This window comes from Pelobates fuscus, chromosome 4 (genome assembly GCF_036172605.1).
Source record: "Pelobates fuscus isolate aPelFus1 chromosome 4, aPelFus1.pri, whole genome shotgun sequence".
In the NCBI taxonomy this organism is placed as follows: domain Eukaryota; kingdom Metazoa; phylum Chordata; class Amphibia; order Anura; family Pelobatidae; genus Pelobates; species Pelobates fuscus.
This window is the reverse complement of record NC_086320.1, coordinates 233,458,079-233,475,286: the sequence shown is the minus strand read 5'-3', so window position 1 is coordinate 233,475,286 and position 17,208 is coordinate 233,458,079.

The window sequence follows — 17,208 nt, the reverse complement described above, 5'->3', positions numbered from 1 at the left end:
ATGCTTACTGTAATAGGTAAAACATATGTTACTTAAATATGATTGTTGCTTAAATAGAAATTCCATTTCATTTCGGTATGATAGTTGGTTTGCCGCACTCTTTGCAAATGTTGCTTTCATTTACAGGTTGTGACTTTTTACCCTCCCTGACTATGATAAATCTTAATCCCAAACCCAATAAATCATATGTTTATACAGGGAGTGCAGAATTATTAGGCAAGTTGTATTTTTGAGGATTCATTTTATTATTGAACAACAACCATGTTCTCAATGAACCCAAAAAACTCATTAATATCAAAGCTGAATATTTTTGAAAGTAGTTTTTAGTTTGTTTTTAGTTTTAGCTATTTTAGGGGGATATCTGTGTGTGCAGGTGACTATTACTGTGCATAATTATTAGGCAACTTAACAAAACACAAATATATACCCATTTTAATGATTTATTTTTACCAGTGAAACCAATATAACATCTCAACATTCACAAATATACATTTCTGACATTCAAAAACAAAACAAAAACAAATCAGTGACCAATATAGCCACCTTTCTTTGCAAGGGCACTCAAAAGCCTGCCATCCATGGATTCTGTCAGTGTTTTGATCTGTTCACCATCAACATTGCGTGCAGAAGCAACCACAGCCTCCCAGACACTGTTCAGAGAGGTGTACTGTTTTCCCTCCTTGTAAATCTCACATTTGATGATGGACCACAGGTTCTCAATGGGGTTCAGATCAGGGGAACAAGGAGGCCATGTCATTAGATTTTCTTCTTTTATACCCTTTCTTGCCAGCCACGCTGTGGAGTACTTGGACGCGTGTGATGGAGCATTGTCCTGCATGAAAATCATGTTTTTCTTGAAGGATGCAGACTTCTTCCTGTACCACTGCTTGAAGAAGGTGTCTTCCAGAAACTGGCAGTAGGACTGGGAGTTGAGCTTGACTCCATCCTCAACCCGAAAAGGCCCCACAAGCTCATCTTTGATGATACCAGCCCAAACCAGTACTCCACCTCCACCTTGCTGGCGTCTGAGTCGGACTGGAGCTCTCTGCCCTTTACCAATCCAGCCACGGGCCCATCCATCTGGCCCATCAAGACTCACTCTCATTTCATCAGTCCATAAAACCTTAGAAAAATCAGTCTTGAGATATTTCTTGGCCCAGTCTTGACGTTCCAGCTTGTGTGTCTTGTTCAGTGGTGGTCGTCTTTCAGCCTTTCTTACCTTGGCCATGTCTCTTAGTATTGCACACCTTGTGCTTTTGGGCACTCCAGTGATGTTGCAGCTCTGAAATATGGCCAAACTGGTGGCAAGTGGCATCTTGGCAGCTGCACGCTTGACTTTTCTCAGTTCATGGGCAGTTATTTTGCGCCTTGGTTTTTCCACATGCTTCTTGCGACCCTGTTGACTATTTTGAATGAAACGCTTGATTGTTCGATGATCACGCTTCAGAAGCTTTGTAATTTTAAGAGTGCTGCCTCCCTCTGCAAGATATCTCACTATTTTTGACTTTTCTGAGCCTGTCAAGTCCTTCTTTTGACCCATTTTGCCAAAGGAAAGGAAGTTGCCTAATAATTATGCACACCTGATATAGGGTGTTGATGTCATTAGACCAAACCCCTTCTCATTACAGAGATGCACATCACCTAATATGCTTAATTGGTAGTAGGCTTTCGAGCCTATACAGCTTGGAGTAAGACAACATGCATAAAGAGGATGATGTGGTCAAAATACTCATTTGCCTAATAGTTCTGCACTCCCTGTATGTATAGGAATTAATTAGGTCTCAAATTTAGATATTGTCTTTATACAATGTTTTTTTCAGTATGAACTGCTATCAACACAAATACTATTACAACACAGACGGGTATGCTAAACGGTCGCACTTTTACGAATCCACAAACAACCTGTAAGTTCGGTCTATACATCACATATATAGTAATAACATTACGCGAGGGTTAAATTCTCTTACTAAATACGAGTCATAAGTTATATAAGTTGCCTATGCCTGATTAGGTCAAATAAAGTTAACTCTCACTTCATTCCCTTAACTCAAACGGTTAAAAAACACCAAAAAACGCTTAATTACCCCTCAAGCAGGATACTATTCATTAAAGGTAGGTATAAGATAAATACATATATATTTTTGGGCAAGTATCGCATACAGTGTATATAATTAAGTTTATTTTAGGTTTCACAGACAACTGTGTTCAGTAACGCACTTACTACGTCACGGAATAAGACCCTTACAGGTACGCACAGCCACCGGTTACTTTTCCCAAACACCTTTAACTAATAAGTCACCCAAGCTCAGAACCTAGATTGTCACAAACGAGACTAATAACTATCCTCACACAGAGGTACCATATGCCCCATGACCCAGTTTTCGATAGGGACACGCACACCCCACTTGGGGTGTAGTTAGTACCACTCTTCTTCTCCCCTCTGTCTTATATGTCACAGCACACAGGCATATACCCTGCCATCGATTAATGGCACAGTCAGGATCAAATCATAGATAGAGCCTCTATTCAGCCTCTTGGCAATTAGCAGGGCCTCATCTCCCCAAACGTAATTAAGTTCTTCGCCATCTGGCCTTTATAAAATTACAACTTAAGAATAATCCCTACGTTACTACCATACATTATCATATGTCATTATAGCATGTCTCACCTGTCGGATCAAGGAGAGGATTTCTCGTTACCAATTACTCCGGCCAGACCAGCTACTCCAACCATAACCACTGCTATAAGCGAGAATTTAGAGACTTCAAGACGTAGAGGAATTTTGTACCCAGCTACCGCCAGGAAAGCGGAGCTGTATAAGTTACTAATGGCCAACTCAGACAATCAGACAATCCTCTCAGACAATCCTCTACGGGGCCTAGCTCGCAAGCCAGCATTGGCGACACTCTAGCCAGTATCCAAACTACTATGTCAGCAATGCTGGCATCTATCAATAACTTAGACTACAGAATGGAGAAGCCGGAATCCTCAACTCCAGCTGACGTGAACCCCACAGATCTCGTAACCACCATACCCAACGTACAAAATGCTGCCACACAGGGTAATGCTACGTTCACACCACCTGCACAGGGCTCAGACACGCACATAATCATAGTCCCACCCAATATAAAGAAGGATATATTAGAGGGTAAGGATTTAAGTCTTATGTTACTCCTGATAGCTTCCCAAGACATAATTGACAACAAGACGTACAACTACGGTGACGTGTCTGTGGCACTCAAGGCTAAAGACCACAGGTTAGACAAAAAACTGACGATCCCGGAATTCGTGCTAGCCTTTGGTCTCTACAGAGACATTATCTGCTTTAACTTCCCACAACGCAGAGAGGAGGTAGACCTCTACATGCACAAGTTGGTAGACCTGGGTAACAAGTACGGTGGCACTACATTCTACGACGATCACAAGTCCTTCTCGGCTAAAGCGGCGGCTACGTTTGCTCATTTTAACATAAGAATAAACTGGAGCCACATGGACACAGAGTTATTCTGCCGCCACTTTGCTGGGCGAGTGTCACCGGCTTGGGCTATCTGTTTGTCCAATTCCTACACTACCAACTTGTGCCCCATCGAACCCAACCTACTCACCACTAGCTATAATACACCAAGCACCACTAACTACAATACACCAAGCACCAGTACGGTTGAGCAAAGAGGTTTAAGGGACAAACTAGGTAGACCTATAGTCTTTCTGGGGAAGGCACAGGTATGCAACAACTTCATCCTGGGCGGTTGCAGTTTCAGTGCCTGTAGGTTGTTGCATGTCTGTGCCATCTGCTTCAGAGCCCACGCCAAAACAATGTGCCCTTATCGCCTTTTACCCAAAAAATGGAGGTACAGGTTGATACACTAGCCTTTAACCTCACCACTCACCCATCCCCGCACCTAGTCAAATTCCTAATCACGGGCTTCACCGAAGGGTTCCACACTGGGCTAATTGCGCTCCCCATTGGTACACTGGAGTGTAACAATCTTCAATTGGCAACTTTAGACCCCACCACACTGGATACACTCCTTCACAACGAAGTTCAGAAAGGCTTCATGATCGGGCCATTTCATACGCCCCCGTTCATCTGTTGGGGTACCAATCCTATAGTTATAGCCACAGGGCAGTACAATAATAAAAAAAAACGCTTAAACATATCTTGGCTTGTAAATTAGTGGAGGCTGCAACTGGCCGCTTGAGTGTAAAGAGGTGATTTAAAAGATTCATAAAGTAAGGTAAATTATAAAATTTAATCTTTGCAGTTTTAAAATGTGGTGTGAATATAGGCCTTGATTTTTGGGTAAACTTTTCAAATGATTTATTAGTTTTGGACAAACTTTTAAAATTATTAAATTGTTTGAAAAAACAATGTTTTGACATATTTTTGATAATTTAATGCTTTTCAAATATATTTAAAAAAAATGTATAAAAATATTTGATCAATAAATCAATATTAAATACTTTGAGAAGTGTAATATTAACAATATGAAATTGAAATCTAGTGAAATATTTAAAACATATAAAAAAGGAGTTAATAAAATGAAAGTTTCCATTAACACAAGAACATTTCTTAAAATAAAAGGGAAAACTGTATACTATAATTCCATTCTATCTGCAACATAAAGCAGTGAGATAGGGGACTCTATTCTGTAATAAAGAGTCAATGATGGGGATTACAGACCACTATTCATATTTTTTTTTGTTTACTAGTACAAATGTTAATATTGCTAAGTCTGCTGTGCTGCATAAATTCTGGGAAAAAAAACAAAAAACGCTAAAAGATATCTTTTACGATTAGGAACAGCATATATAAATGTAATACATAGCGTAAAATCCAGGGTATGACAAATTATAGAAAAGGAAGATACAAAAAGAAGAGTGTAAAGTTATACTTTACTTAGGGTGTCATTATCACAAGGACTAGGCCAGTCTGTACTTTAAATATGAGGTTGGATGTGTAATAGCGGGATGCTGTGAATTAGTTAACATATGGAAAGAGGTGATAAACAGGAGTCCCTACATTTGTTTATTTTTGAAACTTGACTAGACAGTCTCATCATCACGAGTCAACATTCAGAGCACTGAGTCAAAACAAAAGGCAGAAACCTGAATAAGCTAACTTTATATCCAAAACAGTAATGTGGTAAGAATTCCTGAAGTTGGGGCATCAATACAATCCTAGCTATACTTCTTAAAACCCTTAAAGGACCACTCTAGGCACCCAGACCACTTCAGCTTAATGAAGTGGTCTGGGTGCCAGGTCCTTCTAGGGTTAACCCATTTTTTCATAAACATAGCAGTTTCAGAGAAACTGCTATGTTTGTGAATGGGTTAAGCCTTCCCCTATTTCCTCTAGTGGCTGTCTCACTGACAGCCGCTAGAGGCGCTTGCGTGATTCTCACTGTGAAAATCACAGTGAGAGCAAGCAAGCGTCCATAGGAAAGCATTATGAATGCTTTCCTATGTGACTGGCTGAATGCGCGCGCAGCTCTTGCCGCGCGTGCGCATTCAGCCGACGGGGAGGAGAAGAGGAGGATCGGAGGAGGAGAGCTCTCCACCCACCGCTGGAAAAAGGTACGTTTTTACCCCTTTCCCCTTTCCAGAGCCGGGCGGGAGGGGGTCCCTGAGGGTGGGGGCACCCTCAGGGCACTCTAGTGCCAGGAAAACGAGTATGTTTTCCTGGCACTATAGTGGTCCTTTAATACATCTGTATTGTCTAAAAAACAGTGCTTTTAAAATATATTTGGCTGAGTTGGGCCTGGTGTAACAACCTGTTCTTTTACTATAAATTAAAAGTATGCCATTTTTCTTGAGTAACTGCACTATTAAAAGTTCTGATGCAGTGACCCCTGTGGAACTTATACATATTTAGTAGTTACCATAGCAATTCTCCTGATTAAATACAATTTATTGATGTTCTTTTCGTGTTTAATTGATTAATCAAGGGAAAAGTCAATGCTTGAATTGCAGTACAATTCGTCTTAAGCATTAAAGGTCATATTATAAGCCATTTATGTTAAACCATGCAAAGATGTGGTTATTGAAAGCATAGAATATTATGAACACTCCTAAATGCTCAACATTCCTCAGACAAATGCAAATGAAAATAGAAGATACTGTATTACAGCTTTATAGTTAAAAGACCACTATAGGGTCAGGAACACAAACGTGTTTAGGTGGCTTTAAAAATAAGAAGTTAAGTGGAGCAAAAGAAGAGAAAAAAAGTTTACTTAAATGCAGTAAAGTTAAATGGGTAGAGAGGAATAGGGAACCTATTAACCTTTAGTTAAGAATACAAAAGATTAGAACTGGATAGGCTGGATATAAGGATATTTTTCTACAATACACTGCATCAGAGAATATTTAAAATGTATCTTTACTCATCAATTGTATTTTTTACAATTTTTTTCAATTCATTTTTAAATTTTTACTCATAAATTTCTTATCCGATTATTGTATTATCTATGAGGCAGAGTCATTACATGACAGGGAGAGAGGACTGCTAATCTTTTATATTTAGGTGGCTTGCCCCCCCCCCCCCCCCCCCCCTTACCTCCCTTATACAAGCTTAAAACTTACCTTATTTCCAACGCTGTGCGGGTCTGCTGGTGCTGGCTCCGCCACTTTGTGACATCATCAAAATGGCCGATTTTTTGCCAATCCAATGCTTTCCTATAGGGAAAGCATTGGATTGGCTAAAATCATCAAGGGGCTGGGACAAATTCTGTTTTGGCCAATCAGGACCTCCTCATAGAGATGCATTGAATCAGTACATGTCTATGAGGAAAATTCAGTGTCCCCAGGCAGAGCGTGTACTTACTGGGTACTTATTGTGCCGCCGTGAGCCAAGAAGCCCCTTCAGTAGCCATCTAAGGAGTGGCCACTTGGTATCCCTAGGGACAATGTAAACACTGCTGTTTCTCTGAAAAGGCAGTGTTTACATGAAAATGCCTGAAGGGAGATATTATACTTACTAGAACAACTACATTAAGCTGTAGTTGTTCTGGTGACTATAGTGTCCCTTCAAATATCTAGTTTTAGATGGTACATCTCTGATTATTTCTAATATTAATGTAAGCTGAAATGCCATCAGTCACAGTTGCTCAGTACTGGAGACACTTTGTATTATACATTCTGTAATTTAAGCATGGGTAATTTTTGGGATATTCTAAAAAAAGTTTTGTTTATTTTTACGAGGTATAAATTCTGCCATAAGAAAACAGTGCAGAAGATGGTGCTAGAAGGGGATGTGTGTGTGTATTTTATATATATATATATATATATATATATATATATATATATATATATATATATATATATATATATATATGTGTGTGTGTGTGTATGTATATGTGTACATAATCCAATCTACACATACATATATATATTGATTAGATCGGATTAGACGTATTAGTCCAGTAGACAAGATGCCAAAATACCAGAGTATTGCAGTATGCAATGATACCTTTTTATTGGATTAACATAATATAATTTAAAGACAAGCTTTCGATAGTTTCTCTCTCTTCCTCAGGTCTGAAGCAATACTGATCAATCTCATAGTTTAACACTTAAAACAACTGATGTTAGAGAAGTCGGCCTCTAGTCGTTTGCCAAATTTCTAGCGTGGGAGCTATTGTAGGGTGGGAAAGGTATGTGGGTTTGATGTCTCGATGTTTCTCTTGCCATGGCACTGTGAAAGCGGGCACCTGGAATCCTGTTTTTTCCAGGTGGAGCAAGTAGGCCTTTTGCTGGGGTTTGTCCAGTCATAGAGCCTTGCGAGGGTCACTGCTTTATGGTAAGTTTCCATATCTGGGAGGCCCAATCCCCCTTGAGTTTTTGGGGACATTAGGATCTTGAGGGATAGTCTGGAGTGGGTATGTGCCCAGATGAAGGTCCTGAAAAATTAGTTAATAGGTAGGATATTCATTTTCAGGATGTGCACCCTGCTGAGCCAGTTAAATATGAGTTTGTCCCAGGATTTCAAGAGGGAGGTGATGGAGTGGAACAAAGGGGTGAAATTTAGATTATATGTATTGAGTAAGTTTCATGGCAGTTTAACCACTAGATTCTGGACATCCTCTCTTGCCCATTGGAACTGGTATCTTTGTTTTATCGTGGTGATGGTAGGTTGGTCAAGGTGCAAGGGGAGTACTTCACTTTTAGAGTAGTTAACACAAACTCCACAACCATTCTCCGATTCACATCCTACCTTCCCACGCATTAATCCAAACACAGCCTGCACAGCCACCCTGAAACTCGGGATACAAATCGGGATATGCATATTTCCTACTAGTGGTGTACTAGCAAAACCATTAATGGATTTATTTTGCCAATCATTGTTAACAGGAGTAGTCCCAGAAGATTGGAAATTAGCGAATGTTGTACCTATTCACAAGAAAGGTAGTAGGGAGGAGTCGAGCAACTATAGGCCAGTAAGCCTTACTTCAGTAGTGGGGAAAGTGATGGAAACTATGTTAAAGGATAGGATTGTTGAACATCTAAAATCACATAGATTTCAAGATCTTCAGAACAGGTTTTCACATATATTAGGATCGTATCTAATACACACTAAGAACGTTTTGAGAGTGATTTCAGGAAGTAAATACAAATGCGTTCCAATCGTGGAACGCATAGATGAACTGGAAAGGAAGAGGTCGGAAGATGTTAACAGGAAGCCAACGCATAATACCTATGCGTTTCAAGAGTGGAAGGCATAAACCGGAAACCGGAAGTCCCCCAATACCGAAACCGAAGGAGGAGGAGAGGGGGAAAAAAGCGGCAAAAATCAATGTTTAAAAGGACCAGAGGACGCCTAGGAAGAGGATAAGCAACTGAGGAAGCCCCTTGAAGAGGCGAAACGCGTTTTGCAACTAGGACTACTGTCTAGAGACTACTCAACAAAGATTATAAGGTCTTTTTAGTATTTTAATAAGGAATTTATCACTGTTTTTTTTTTTTTTTGTGTGCATTTTTAAGCAATAAAGCACTTTATTACCTACCATCTGTATGCCTGTGATCACCCCTCGGAAAGATCCTGACATATAAAGGAGGGAGTGGGACCCTTTATATCCCACAAGGCGAAATATCTGAGCCCAATCTAAAAGGGCTCCATCTTTGTGAGTTTGCACTTATTAGAGCACTATTGGATTTATAGGAATAACCATTTAGACAATATTGCACCATTATCTATTATTGTTTTTTCTGTAGGAATAACCATAGAAGTGTACCTATGTAAAGAACTACCGAAGTAGTACATGTAAGATACTCCACCTTAATTTTTTGTTTATATATTTGATTGTTGGTGAAGGTTAAGGGGACCCCACCAAGGTGTCAGAGTTACTTACTCATTGGTACTAAGCTTACTATTGGGAACTGTTATTTATTTGTCATTTAATGTTACATAGTTACATAGCTGAAAAGAGACTTGCGTCCATCAAGTTCAGCCTTCCTCACATATGTTTTTGCTGTTGATCCAAAAGAAGGCAAAAAAAACTGGTCTGAAGCACTTCCAATTTTGCAACAAACTAGGAAAAAATTCCTTCTTGACCCCAAAATAGCAATCAGATGGCACCTTGGACGTAAAAACCCAAGGGCGGAGTATAGGTTATTTGATACCCTACTAACCTCAACATCTGAGGAAAGGGATTTAGGAGTAATTATTTCAGATGACTTAAAGGTAGCAAGACAATGTAATAGAGCATCTGGAATGCTAGCAGAATGCTTGGTTGCATAGGGAGAGGTATTAACAGTAGAAAGAGAGAAGAACTCATGCCATTGATACCTCACTTAGAGTATTGTACGCAGTACTGGAGACCGTATCTTCAGAAGGGTTACTAAACTGGTTCATGGATTTCAGGATAAAACTTACCAGGACAGGTTAATTTGGCACCTTGTTTGAGCATATCATTGAAAACATTTAAAGATTTTGGATTAAGAATATAATGTCTTGTTTTAGGTTCTGGGTAGTACATTTATAGGCACCTAGTACATGGATATCAGTATTTTATAGGTATGTAGCTGTAATATTTCTTCAATCTGATTTTCACAATGCCACAAACAGGTATTACCTTTGATGTGGCATATTAGATGAGTTGTGATAGACGATACACCTTGGGCCACACTGTCTATATTTACATATGCATTTCTGCACAGTCTCGGGTTTTGCTTTCAAACATATTTATGTGTCATGTATAAACATATTTTGAGATTTCCCTAAATATGATTGCATGGTTTAACACTACAGTTCCTGTCTGCGGATATTTAGTCCTGTGGCTTTTTGGGACGCCATGGAGCCTGTACATGGGGTGTACGATGGGATATCGGATACTAGATGGAGAATCTTCTTTTTATATACATAGAAATAATTGGTACTTGATTTTGCCGCAAACATTTTCACTTCTGGGTTTCGTCAATAATCGTTCTCCATTGGACAGTTCTATTGACGTCCGCATTCATGACGCGAGCGTTCGGCACTTCCGCATTCCACCCTGGAACGCATACGTTAGCGACTGTGTATACAGGATAACAGAAACGTCCGAATTCCACCTTGGAACGCATATCGGAATGGGAAGAGAAAACACCCAAACCTGAGCGTTCCAAAGTGGAATCTCTTAAAATTCAGAAACCACAAAGAAAAGAGGCTGGCCCTAGAATGTCCAGTGCATTTAAATTTATGTACAGATCCATCCATAATACATTCAGAATTACAATGAAAATACTATGGGCATATCCACAGGATCAAAAATAGGGGTGCTATAATATATATATATATATATATATATATATATATATATATATATATATAGTATAAAGAATATATATAAACATGAATAAAAATGAAATACTAAAAGACATTTCAGATCCTATGAACCTGCCCATGTACAGAAAGGATTTTGGTATTAATGCCCATTATTTCAAAATACATTCCAAAACTTTCTGTGGAGAGATAACAGCAATTAGTTCAAATATATGTAATACAAAACTATAAAATGTGTTTAACACACAGGTATAATAAGAAGAAGAGTGAGGATTAAAAGTGGAAGGGGAAGGAAGAAAAATAATAAATTACCAAAAAATATATATATGGTCCCCAAAAATGTCCAACACGAATGTATTCCATGTGATACTAGATCCAGTATTCTAGAAAAAAGGGAGGAGGTTGTATAGATCTGTTTTTTGGTTTTATATATATCTGTACTGGTGTATGTGAGGTACACTTTTGGGGTGTTAGTACGTTTCTTTTGGGTTTTATACAGTACACCATTTTTGTTATATCCATTTCCTTATGTCTTATCAAATCTTATTATTTTACAGGTTATCAATTCGGAGCATCATTTGCTTTTCAGACCTCGCACCCATTTGTCAGTTACGGTTCTTTTCGTAGGTTATAGACCTCTCCTTCCCCTCTCTGACTCCTTTAGTTACAACCATACCACACAGAACTACACAAATTCTTATTTGAATTCAGGTAAGTTTTTAGCCATGATGGCTCCCCCACAATATAGACCTTTTTTTAGTGAGTAGGTTTTACTGGCTTATAGGGATCTAAGTAACCAATAGATGTTAAGTTTCTGGCATCTCTGCATTGGAGTTAGTGGTTCTGCGTGGCAAACACCCATCCTCCATGCATGAGGTATGAGCAGCCTCACACAGTGGCATAGAGAGGGCCTCACTTGTCACACCCAATCTATCTTATTATTTGAATGTCACCAAGAGGCCAACACCCCGCCACAATGTTTGGTGGCCATGAATCCCCTTGCGCCAAAGCATAGAGCCTCTCAAGCCAATTGGCAACTAAAAGGGCTTCACCTATCACCTACCTAGCTAGCCAGTAAAACGATCCGGATACAAGCTAATTATTAATATATTGCAATATGTCTCGGATCCCTGTAGGAAAGTGATGACATATCGATCCCCAGTACTCCAGTCTGGTCCACTATACCTACACAAAAAGGTGACACCTATCAGGTTCCATCAGGTCATGGACCATTCCTTGTATTATGGCTGAGCTACGCAGACGCAACGTTCCTTTCCCAGCAACGGCCGGGAAAGCAGAACTGTTCAGGCTCATGCGTACCAATAGCAACACCAACCTCCATGCAACATTCTCAGCACTCGTGTCCTCTAAGGTGTAAATAAATGAGAGACTGGAAAGACTAGAAATACGTTGTTGAACCGTCAACTGGACGCTGCCCCTCGCAGGGTCCTCCGTACGCATACGATCATAACACAATTCAATATTGAGCATGTGCGTCTGTACATTCAGATATTCAACGGGATATTGACTTTCTGTCATGCTATCCGACTTTCTGTCTGAAAGTTTTTACACTAATAGGTGAATTAGGATATAGATAAGTTGTGATGCCACACCTATCAGACATATTGTGACATCATTATTATACTAAAACACGTTATCATTAACTTGAGCCGGCCCTACCTCGTACTTATAGAAGTCGCCATGGCTTCTTGTGTGGCTTTTGTTAGTCTTCTTAGATTTATGCAGTTTAAGAATGTTTTTTATACTGCAGGAAAATGGTTTTATACTTCCTGTAATTTTCTTTTCCTGATCATTATACATAGTTACATAGGCTGAAAAGAGACATTTGTCCATCAGGCGATTATGGAATTTCAGCGGTGTTTGGGAGTTTCAGTGTCCGACTACAGTTGCATGATCCTGATGACCAAACACCGCTGCCTGCGTTCATACAAACAGGATGACTGCCACCTTGTGGTCGTTCATACAAATTGCAGCAATCAAGACGAACAATTAGAACACTGAGGTGAGAACCGTTGCACGTTGTTAATAGGAGTTAACAAGCTCCCAGGTGGTCCCTGGTTCGTGTGGCTGTTCGGTTCCTGAACAGCCACGAACCAAGCCATTTAAACAGTCTTTTACAGGTTTCTCTGCAGGGCCCATAGTCTGTGGGCAGGAGGCTGGCAAGTAGGCTCCTCCGCGAGCTCGTGGCAAACTCACATGGGAAGGGGAGTTTGTTACAAATCTATATTAGAGAAGGACATTATCTACTGTTTTTGACATAATAGGTCTAGAATTTATAGACCGTGTCTTTGTTTTAAGGAGGTTCCCTATTTATTTTTTATTATCCATAACAAAACGGGTATCTTACTTCTTACTATTTTTTTTGTATTAGTCTAGCCTTGTTCCTTCTATAGGTTTGGTTATAATGACCTTAATTCCTATCTAGCTCCATATTTCTCCAGGATATTTCTGTTTTTTGAATGCCACGGGGTTGCTGACCTAGCAGCCTCAAGGGTAAATTAGCTTGTCTGAACAGATTTTAGGACAATATCCTATTGATTACTTGTGTGGCTTTTGTAAGCCTTCTTAAATTTATGCAGTTTATGAATGTTTTTTATACTGCAGGAAAATGGTTTCATACTTCCTGTAATTTTCTTTTCCTGATCAATATACAAAGTTACATAATTACATATAAGTTCAGGCTTCGTTACATTTGTTTTTTGCTGTTGATCCAAAAGAAGCTCCAAAAAACCCAGTTTGAAGCACTTCCAATTTTGCAACAAACTAGGAAAAAAACCTCCCTCTTGACCCCAGAATGGCAGTCAGATTTATCATTGGATCAAGAAGCTATTATCCTACATTGACAAATTATATAATTGAATATTCTGTTTTGTATGCATCTAGTTGCTGTTTAAACATCTGTACGGACTTTGACAAAACCACTTCTTCAGGCAGAGAATTCCATATCCTTGTCTTACAGTAAAAAAACAAAAAAAAAAAAAACTTTCCTTTGCCTTACATTAAGTCGTCTTTCTTCCAGTCTATATGCATAACCATGTGTCCTATGTTTAGTCCTGTTTGTGAATACATTTCCACACAATGGTTTGTATTGGACCCGGATATATTTGTATAATATTATCATATCCCATCTGAGGCAACATTTTTCTAAACTAAAGAGGTTTAAATTTGTTAACCTTTCTTCATAGCTAAAATGTTCCATTCCTTTTATTATTTTATTAATTTTGTAGTCCGCCTCTGCACTCTTTCTAAGGCCATAATATCCTTCTTTAGACCAGGTGCCAAATATTGCACAGCATATTCAAGATGTGGTCTTACTAGTGATTTATAAGGAGGCACAATTATATTCTAATCCCGAGAATTAATGCCCTTTTTCATGCATGACAATACCTTACAGGCCTTATTGACATTGCACGTCTATAACAATTTCCAAGTTCTTCTCATGTGTTGTTATCCCTAATTTGTTTTTATTAAGGGTGTACGTTGCTTGTGCATTCTTCACGCAGAAGTGCATAACTTTGCATTTTTCGAAATTAAAATTTCATGTGCCATTTGAGTGCCCATTCCCCCAGTCTATCTAAATCCATCTGCACATTGTATTACTTTACAGAGTTTTGTGTCATCAGCAAACACTGAAACATGACTTTTTTCAAGATCATTTATAAACACATAAACCCTGAACGACACCACTTGGCACCTCTGTCCAGCTTGAAAATGTACCGTTAATGACAACTCTCTGTACTCTATTTTTAAGCCAATGTTCTACCCATGAACAAGAATGGTCATCTAGACCGATTTCTTGGAGTTTGAACACTAATCTATTGTGTGGAACTGTATCAAATGCCTTGGCAAAATCCAAATAGATCACATCCACTGTAAGACCATGATCTATACTTTCACTTACTTCTTAGTAGAATGCAATCAAGTTAGTTTGACATGACCTGTGCTTCATAAAACCATGCTGATTTTTGCTGATAACCATGTTCTTCTCAAGGAATATATATATTTTTTAGACTTTAGATTTGTTTGGAATAGAAAAAAGAGAAGGAGACAATAAATTCCTAGAAATAACTGCCTCATTTTTAGTTTAAGTAACGCAAGAGTATAAGCATGTCAAGCCCAGTAACAAAAGTATAACTAAAACATCATAGATAAAGCCCACATGGCTTACAGGTATAACGTATTCTAACCCAATGTGGAACTGTCTAGACTAAGGCAATTTAAATCAACAGGTTATATTAGGCTAAACATACAGTCATCTAGAATGTGTGCCACATTATACAACATTAGGTTGAGTAAATGTGGAGAGCATATCAGGAGAGACAAACATCTTCTGGTTAGAGAGTTATTGCTAGACATGAGACAGATCTGTAGATTATAGTAGAAGTGATCAGCCAGGTATTCAAAGTGAGATTAAGCGAAACAAGCCTTAGTGGCATAACAATGTGAGTCTCTGCCTAATGTTTATGTGTATGTAGACGTAAAGCAGTATAGTCTAGCAGTGCTATTGGTATGCCAAGTAGGTACATGACTGTTGGTGTATTAGCTGAAAGGTAAACTAGTGAGTCAGAGGGTTGTTGCAAATTACTTGTGCAATGCTAAATGGTTACAAATACATGCTGGATCTTGTGCTCAACTAGTGTTAGGGACCCTAATTACAGTTTCCCATTGGGAAGATAAGTGTGGAGGGCAGCAGTTAGACTCAACTGTAGTGTGAGCATGACCCTCGTGCCTTGATGCCACAGGTTATTATCACCCTATACCCATGCTGATCAGACTAGTGTCAGATGTAGACAGTGCTCCGGTAGTCCAATTTTGGCCACTCCGCCGGCCCCAGGCCTTCTCATGAGCCCATGTGCAGGTCCCTCCACTCCGGGTGCTCTTAACTCTGTCAGCAAGATCTCGGGAGGCTGTAAGGTGGTGTTGTACCTTCCAAGTATGTGGGGTAGGCAACAGGGTAAACCCCTTTTGGGCCCCCAGCCCAGGAAAGCAGTAGTGGGTGTTGGACTTACTGTCTTCCCCCTCACTGTCTTCGCATACTCAGGTGCTGACAGCAGATTCCATTTCTTGCTAGCCTCTCAGCTTTTCTGCGCAAGTACTTTGATTCCATGGCGTCGGGTAGATGGTGGATGCTGGCCCCTTTGGGCTCTTCTTGAGGGTTGTAACTCCGACATTCCCCAAAGCTCGGTGAGCCATCGGCTTCCGCTTTCCCATGGACCCCTCCAGTTAAGGTGTGTTGGACCCCTGTCGTCAAGAGCACAGCAGCAGTGTGTTCCGTGGCCGAGGTGGGATGCATTCGCTCATATAACTTGGCAAAGAAGGCATCAAATATTTGGTCTAAGCTGGTCAGGTTGTTTGTTGCCAGCGTGTGGGAGTTCGAGGATTCTGCATGTGGTTGCTGGGCGTCTGCCATTTTGTGTGGGTGTCAGCTCCAATAGGCGTGCTGCAGATCACTGTGCCAGGATATGTGCACACTGCTTGTGCCGGGATATCCCTCACCGGCAGAGGGGGTACCGAGTGGACAGGGAGATTGTCCGCCTTTCCTGCGCCCATGCCACCACTGAGACCACAAGTCGGTCCACCCGCCACAGCTGGGCCAGAAGTGTCTGTGGTTCCTTGCTGGTGCTCCCATGGGAGCGCTGAGGCATGTAATATGCAATTATCCCGGGCTGCCTGGTGAATTACAGGATTTAGGACTTAAACTCGAAGTTTGATCGGGTTGATGCGACTGCTCAGCACGGCGGTCAGACTACGCCCCCCTCAAGGAATTCTCAATAACCTTTCAAATATTTTCACAGCCACAGAAGTTAAGTTTACAGATCTATAATTTCCTTTTTGAATATAGGAACCACATCCGCCTTCCTCCAATCCTCCAGAACACTTCCTGAAAGAAAAAAATCTTGGAAGATTAAAAACAGAGGTTCACTTATTTCCACACTTAGTTACTTAAGTACTTGTGGATGAATACTATTAGGTCCTGGAGCTTTGTTTATATTAACTTTCTTTAGTTGCTGTAGCACCTTGAGTTAGCCAATTACATTTTTTCTGCAATTTTTTTGCAGCTATCATTTGCATATCTATTGCCATAGGTTCTTCCTAATATATATGGAGGAGAAATAGTTATTTAAAATGTCTGTCTTTTCTTGGTCTTCATTAACTAACACCCCCATCCCAGTTTTTACTGTACCTACACTTTCATTTTTTTTTTTTCGAATTTATGTACTTAAAAAACACTCTGAGGTTGGTTTTGCTCTCTTTGGCTATTATGGCTACATGGCAGCATTACGTTCCCACCCATCTACTATAAAAGTTGTGAAGCTAGTTACAAAGACTGCCTGATGGAAAGGGGGTGGATCTATTTATAACAATTTCAGAGTTCTATTTCCTGTCCTTTCTGCTGTGAGGGGAGGAACTAACCCAAATGAGTAAAT